We start from the raw sequence: 6542 nt of genomic DNA on the forward strand, positions 1-6542 counted from the left end.
GTTCTTCCGGATCGATCTGATCGTAATCCTCTTTAGTCATATCAGGATTACCGATCCTACCAGCGACCAAACCTTCATAAGCTTCCAGAACTGATGCCAGTAACGCGATGTGCTGCTTGGCTGCATTCTCGGTGATTTCATTCCCATTCTTGATATTAACCGCAATGTTACACTGCACACCGGACACAAACATCTGTTGATTTGACCCTGTAGAACTTTGAGGAGAATTCTGCTCTGAAACTTTGACATTTGGCTCGTAGTTGGCAAATGGAGTCGACTGACTCGACTGATAGGCATTTGGAGCAGCAGATGAAGTGTTGTCTGCACTAAACCCGGTTTGAATCTTCAGACTCTGAACATTAGTAGCTGCCGGACTATTCTTATAATACAAAGACACATCCTGTGGCATATTCGCTGAATTCATCTTCTTGATTTTTACCAACTCCAACTCATGAGCTTCAATTTTCTCTATAAACACGCTCAAACTATAGTTCACAAAATCTGAACTATTTTTCAACATCATCAAGTACGTTCCCCATTCCTCATAGGGAAGTGCATCACATAACTTGTCTATCCACTCCTCATTCGTCTTTTCGATATTCAACCTTCTCATCTCTACCACCAGGTGACAATACCTCTCGATAAGCTGCTTTGTCGATTCACCTTTAATTCCCGTGAATATATCAAATTCTTTCTTTATCAATGCTTTCTTACTCTTGATCATCGACGCACTGCCTTTGAATTTCTGTTCCAAAGCTTGCCATATCGATTGTGCACTATCATCGTGCTGTAGCAGTACTAGAATATCCTCTTTTATCGCTTGCTGCAGAATGCTAACCATCTTCTTTTCTGCTTTGAACTCGATCTGTTCCGCCTCTGTAAGACTTGCGATGGTCTTCAACATATTCAACCCGTCTACCGGAGGAACATACTTCCTTTCGATTTTTATCCAGCACTCTAGATGATTGGCCTGCACCCAATTTTTGAATCTCCCGGACCATCCTGAATATTCATCCAAACTCATCAATTTAGGAGGTTTCTGCATCGTTCCAAGCTCGTTTTCCAGATTTACATTCTGAATGATGCTAGCAGGACTCTGAGTAACTCCACCACTACCCGCAAACATGTTGTAAAAATCTTGGCTTTCCATTTTCAGTCGTAACGAAGAAAGTTTTCAAACAGTTCTGAATAAGCGAACCACACTGGCTGAATAAGCGAACCACAGTGGCTGAATAAGCGAACCACAAAAGTAACAATGAGCGAACCACCACTGAACTTTGGAGCGGACCAGAATGTTGCCCTTGGAGCGGACCAGGCAACTGACTTTCGAGCGAACCACAAATGTATTCTGGAGCGGACCAGAAATTGTACTTCGAGCGGACCAGAAAATATGTCGTTCAAGCGGACCAGACGAGCGAACCAGCAACCAAAACAGCCATTTCGAGCGGACCAGAACTAAAAACAGGAGCGAACCAGCTTAAACTGTACGTTGGAGCGGTCCAGAAAAGCGAACCAAGAACATGACGTAAGCGCGAACCTATTTCACGAGGGTTTTTATGTCACTTTTAGGCCGTATTTTGATCCGAATCTTTCAAGGGTTTGTTATTAGTGTATTTCACGCATGTTGTCCAAATTTCAGTCCATTTCCACCGTTCAAACAGTCCAAATCTACAAAAGTCCGTGTAAAAAGCTTCGTATCTAGCAAACTAACTCGCAACTGGCTCTGATACCAATTGTAGGATCAGTTTTGACCTCTCGAGTGAGTCAATCAGAGCTAGTGCTTACTGAAAATGTGGCGGAAACACATTTTCAGCATGATACAAAGAAAACCGTAAAAGAATGGAGTAGAAACAGAGAATTCACACTTAAAATACTTTTTCTTCACTTGATAACGCTTGCCGTACGGACAACAGTTCGACGTGGAGTTCCAGACAACGTTACAAATGAAGACTACACAGGGGGTATTTATAGACTGGCCGGTCCGCTCATGTGACATGTCCACAAGAGCGATCCTGACAACTTGGCTGGTTCGCTTTTGTGGACACTTGACACAAAAGCGGACCTACAAACTAAACTTCATAAATTTACACTTTAACCCCCTGAACTTATACAAAATAACCTATCTGGACCCTATACATTAAACTAGCATTACAAAGACGCAGGCTTTAGACATTGTGCATCAACAATAGCAAGCAGTGTTTACTGCCTCAGCCAAAAAGTTAATGGCAAACCTGAATCTGCAAGCATGGTTCTGGCAGCCTCAATCAAAGTTCTATTCTTTCTTTCTTTCAACAACCCCATTTTGTTCTGGTGTTCTTGGAATGCTGTATTGCCTCACAATTCCTTTTGAGACACAGAAATCATCCAACTCCTTGTTCCTGAACTCTGTGCCATTGTCACTTCTAAAGATTTTCACTAGAATGTCTAACTGCTTTTCAACCTGTTTCACAAAGTCTTGCAGAATGCCTGCAGTATCATCTTTTGAGTGTAAAAAGTAAGTCCATGTAAACCTAGAAAAGTCATCAACAATTACCAAACAATATCTCTTTTCTTTAGACTCGTGACTTTTACTGGGCCAAACAAATCCATATGAAGCATTTGCAAACATTTGGTTGTTTTGGACTCATCAATGGATTTGTAGGAGCTTTTATGTTGTTTTCCTTTTAGACAGGAAACACAATGCTCAGGACAGGAGAACAGTTTTTGAGGTAAACCCCTTACCAGTCCCTGTTTTGAAATGGCAGTGATTGTCTTAAGATTTGTGTGCCCCAATCTCCTGTGCCATAGTTTTGTTTCTTTGCTAGAAGCAGCTGAGAACAGACAGGCATCAGCTCTCGGACACTCTTTTGACATATCAACAACATAAACATTGTCACTTCTTTGAGCAACAAGTTTAGTTGAGCCTTTGTTGATTATTGCTTCAATCTTATTAACCATTTCTGGTCCAACAATCCTACAACAGTCCTTTGTGAAAAATGAGCCAAACCCTTTATCACTCATTTGGGACACACTCGGGAGGTTGAATTTTAGATTGTCTATAAGATTGACATTTCCAAACTTTACTGTACCAGACCCCAGAACCTTCCCTTTACTATTATTACCAAAGGATATATCACCCCCTCCATGAATTTTGAAGTCTTGAAGAAGGGCTTTACATCCTGTCATGTGCCTGGAGCCTCCACTATCTACATACCAAAGACTATATAAGCATGCAGAAGCTCCCTGCACATGAAGTAAAAGAATTAGTTCATTAAGGTCTCCAAAGCCAATAAGGCTTTGGATGGGGTCTCAACAGTGTCTGGGATGGTGGCAAGTGTATGGACAGTGGTTAGCTCAGGGGTTTGAACATTTTTGGGAATGTTCTTTTCTAACCACTGTTGGGAGTCTTGACCCATCATCTGCTGATAACCAAAAGGATGCATGTTCACTCTTGGTTTAGAGGGCTTTTTGTAAGCCTCATAAACATGTGGAATCCTTTGGTATGATGCTTTTTCCTTGCCTTTTCTGAAATGATTGGCTGGAGGTGCATCAGTCACCTGTACATCCCTTTGAACAGATGTTTGGTTCAGCTGTTTTGTGATAGCAGTTTGGACAGGGACAAACAGTGGTTGTTTCTTGGTGAATTTAACAGATGATGCTGATGAACTTAAGGATGTTTTTACAGTGTACTCTTTCTTCTTCTCATCAAAGTTTTTGAGATACACACATTCCTTAGTTTTGTGATTATTTTTACCACAGATGGTGCAGCTTTCAGCAGGAACAATGACATTTGTTTTGTTTAGATCATGTGCTTTTAGATGAAAACAGTCTTTTGTTAGATGATTCCTCTTTTCACAAAAATTACAAAACAGGTTTTTAATCTTTTCTCTTTTCTTCCTTTTCTCAGATTCCTTTGCAACAGAGTTTTGAACCTCTGTTGGGATATCTTTGATAGGAATGACCCTTGCTTTTGGAGCTTTTACACCATCAGTGGTTCTCCCCTTGAAAGTGGTTTCAACATCTGCTGACCTCCTATCTGCTGATCTTGCAAACTGCTGACCAACAACTGCTGATCAAGTCAAAGACTGTTGAAGAACTAAAGCTCTGCTGCTCAATCTACTGCCTTGTTTCAAGCACTGCTGATCATGACAAGTATTGCTGGGTTCACAGCAGTGGAAGGATGCAGCAGCTGTTTATGTTTACTTTATGTAATGAATTGTAACATCAGTAGTTAGTATAGCAGTGTTTGTATATGTCAGATGTTAAGAGTTTGTTAGGAGGTTAGATGTCACTTTCATGGTGACGTCAGCTTAGATGTTCAGTGGTTTGCTAGTGCCTATAAATAGAACAGTGCTCTGTACTGTTCTGTTTAGTTCTTTCACTATCTTCTTCCTGCACGAACAAATACTGAGCTCGGGCTGAGGGGGAGTTTGCAAAGCATACATGCAATTGTAATCAAAGTTTGAAATAAATTTAAGCATTTGATTCTTTGTTGAAAATGTATGTTTGAAAGCATTTCTTCTGTTTGATTGTCAAAAGTTTGCTTCCATTTAATTTCCGCTGCACAACTCATTCATCTATTCATCTTAATTCAAACACAAATCACAATCAATCCAAACTACAAGCTTAAGGAAGTGGCTCAATATAAATAAAGAAACGTGTTTTGTAAAATAAAGATTTCCCAGTGAAATCACTTTATTGTAAATTTCAGGGTTTATCCCGAATTATGAAATAAATTAAACGAGCATTTCAAGTTTAAAAAGATCCTGATAACGTCTTCCGCAGTCACATTAATTAAATACCACGGGGTTCCTGTCTCGCGGCTCTTGACCGGGTCAAACCGGGGCTAGGGCCGTGACACAGCATCTCTCCATATATATATATATATATATATATATATATATATATATATATATATATATAGGGAGGGGCTCATGCGAGAACTCCATTTATTGCGAGAACCGCGAGAACCAATGTGAACACAACCTAAAATAGCTAAAAAAAACCTAACCCCCACCCCCCCCCCCCCACAAAAAAAAAAAACCTAACCCCCCCCCCAAACTAAATGCTAAAAACTAAAACCCCCAAAAAACCTAAAAAAAACCTAACCCTCCCCCCCCCTAAAAAAAAAAAAAAACCTAAACCCCCTCCCCCACCCCCCAAAAACCTAACCCCCCCCCCCCCAAGCTAAAATGCTAAAAACTAAACCCCCAAAAAACCAAAAAAAATCTAAAAAAATAAAAAAAATCTAAAATTTTTTTTTAATATTTTTTATGCTCAAATCGCTACTTTTAGTGGCCAAAAAAATTTTTTTTTTTTTTTGGCTTCGAAAAGTAGCGATTTTTATATAAAAAATATTAAAAAAAAATTTGTGTGATTTTTAGCTATTTTTAGGCATTTTTGGTTGTGTTCACATTGGTTCTCACGGTTTTCGCAATAAGAGGTGGTTCTTGCATGATCTTCTCCCTATATATATATAATGGAAGGTTCAAATGAGAAGAATTTTTTTGTAAAAAGAAAAAAGAACAAGTTTCAACCAATAAGAATACTTCATTTTACTTCATTTAATATTTGCATTTAATTTTAATATAAGGGTATATTGGTAAACTTACAAAAATCATTAATTTGTATTCTTCCCCTTTAATAACTAACTAAATTAATTTGTAACTCCTTTTCAAAATATGTACTTTTTCTAAATTAAAAAAAACAACTTAATTTAAAGTGTAGAATAAATTACTAATTGTGTAGGATAAATTACGAGTTGTGTAGGATATATTTCGAGGTGTGTAGGATAATTTCGACTGTGTAGGATAAAATTCTATAATGTGTAGGGTATATGTAGGAAAATTTTGATATGTGTAGGTTTTGTAGATTATATGTAGGATAATTAATGATTAGTTGACTAATTAATTAAAGAGTTAAAAATTAATAATATGAGTTATAAATAAAATAGTATTTTACTAATATGCCCTTTCTTCTTTTTCTTCTCACATTAAATTTCTTCTCAAATGAACCGTCCCCTATATATATATATATATATATATATATATATATATATATATATATATATATATATATATATAGGGAGGGCTAGTGCGAGAACCACCTTTATTGTGAGAACCGCGAGAACCAATGTGAACACAACCTAAAATAGCTAAAAAAACCTAAAAAAACCTAACCCCCCCCCCAAAACCTAACCCCCCCCTCCCAAGCTAAATGCTAAAAACTAAAACCCCCAAAAAACCTAACCCCCCCCCCAAAAAAAAAAAAAAAAACCTAAACCCCCCCCCCCAAGCTAAAATGCTAAAAACTAAACCCCAAAAAACCTAAAAAAATCTAAAAAAATAAAAAAAAAATCTAAAAAAATAAAAAAAAAATCTAAAATTTTTTTTTAATATTTTTTATGCTCAAATCGCTACTTTTAGTGGCAAAAAAAAATTAAATTTCTTTTAATTTTTTTTTTTGGCTTCGAAAAGTAGCGATTTTTATATAAAAAATATCAAAAAAAATTATGTGATTTTTAGCTATTTTTAGGCATTTTTGGTTGTGTTCACATTGGTTCT

This window comes from Helianthus annuus, chromosome 8 (assembly GCF_002127325.2).
Source record: "Helianthus annuus cultivar XRQ/B chromosome 8, HanXRQr2.0-SUNRISE, whole genome shotgun sequence".
In the NCBI taxonomy this organism is placed as follows: Eukaryota; Viridiplantae; Streptophyta; class Magnoliopsida; order Asterales; family Asteraceae; genus Helianthus; species Helianthus annuus.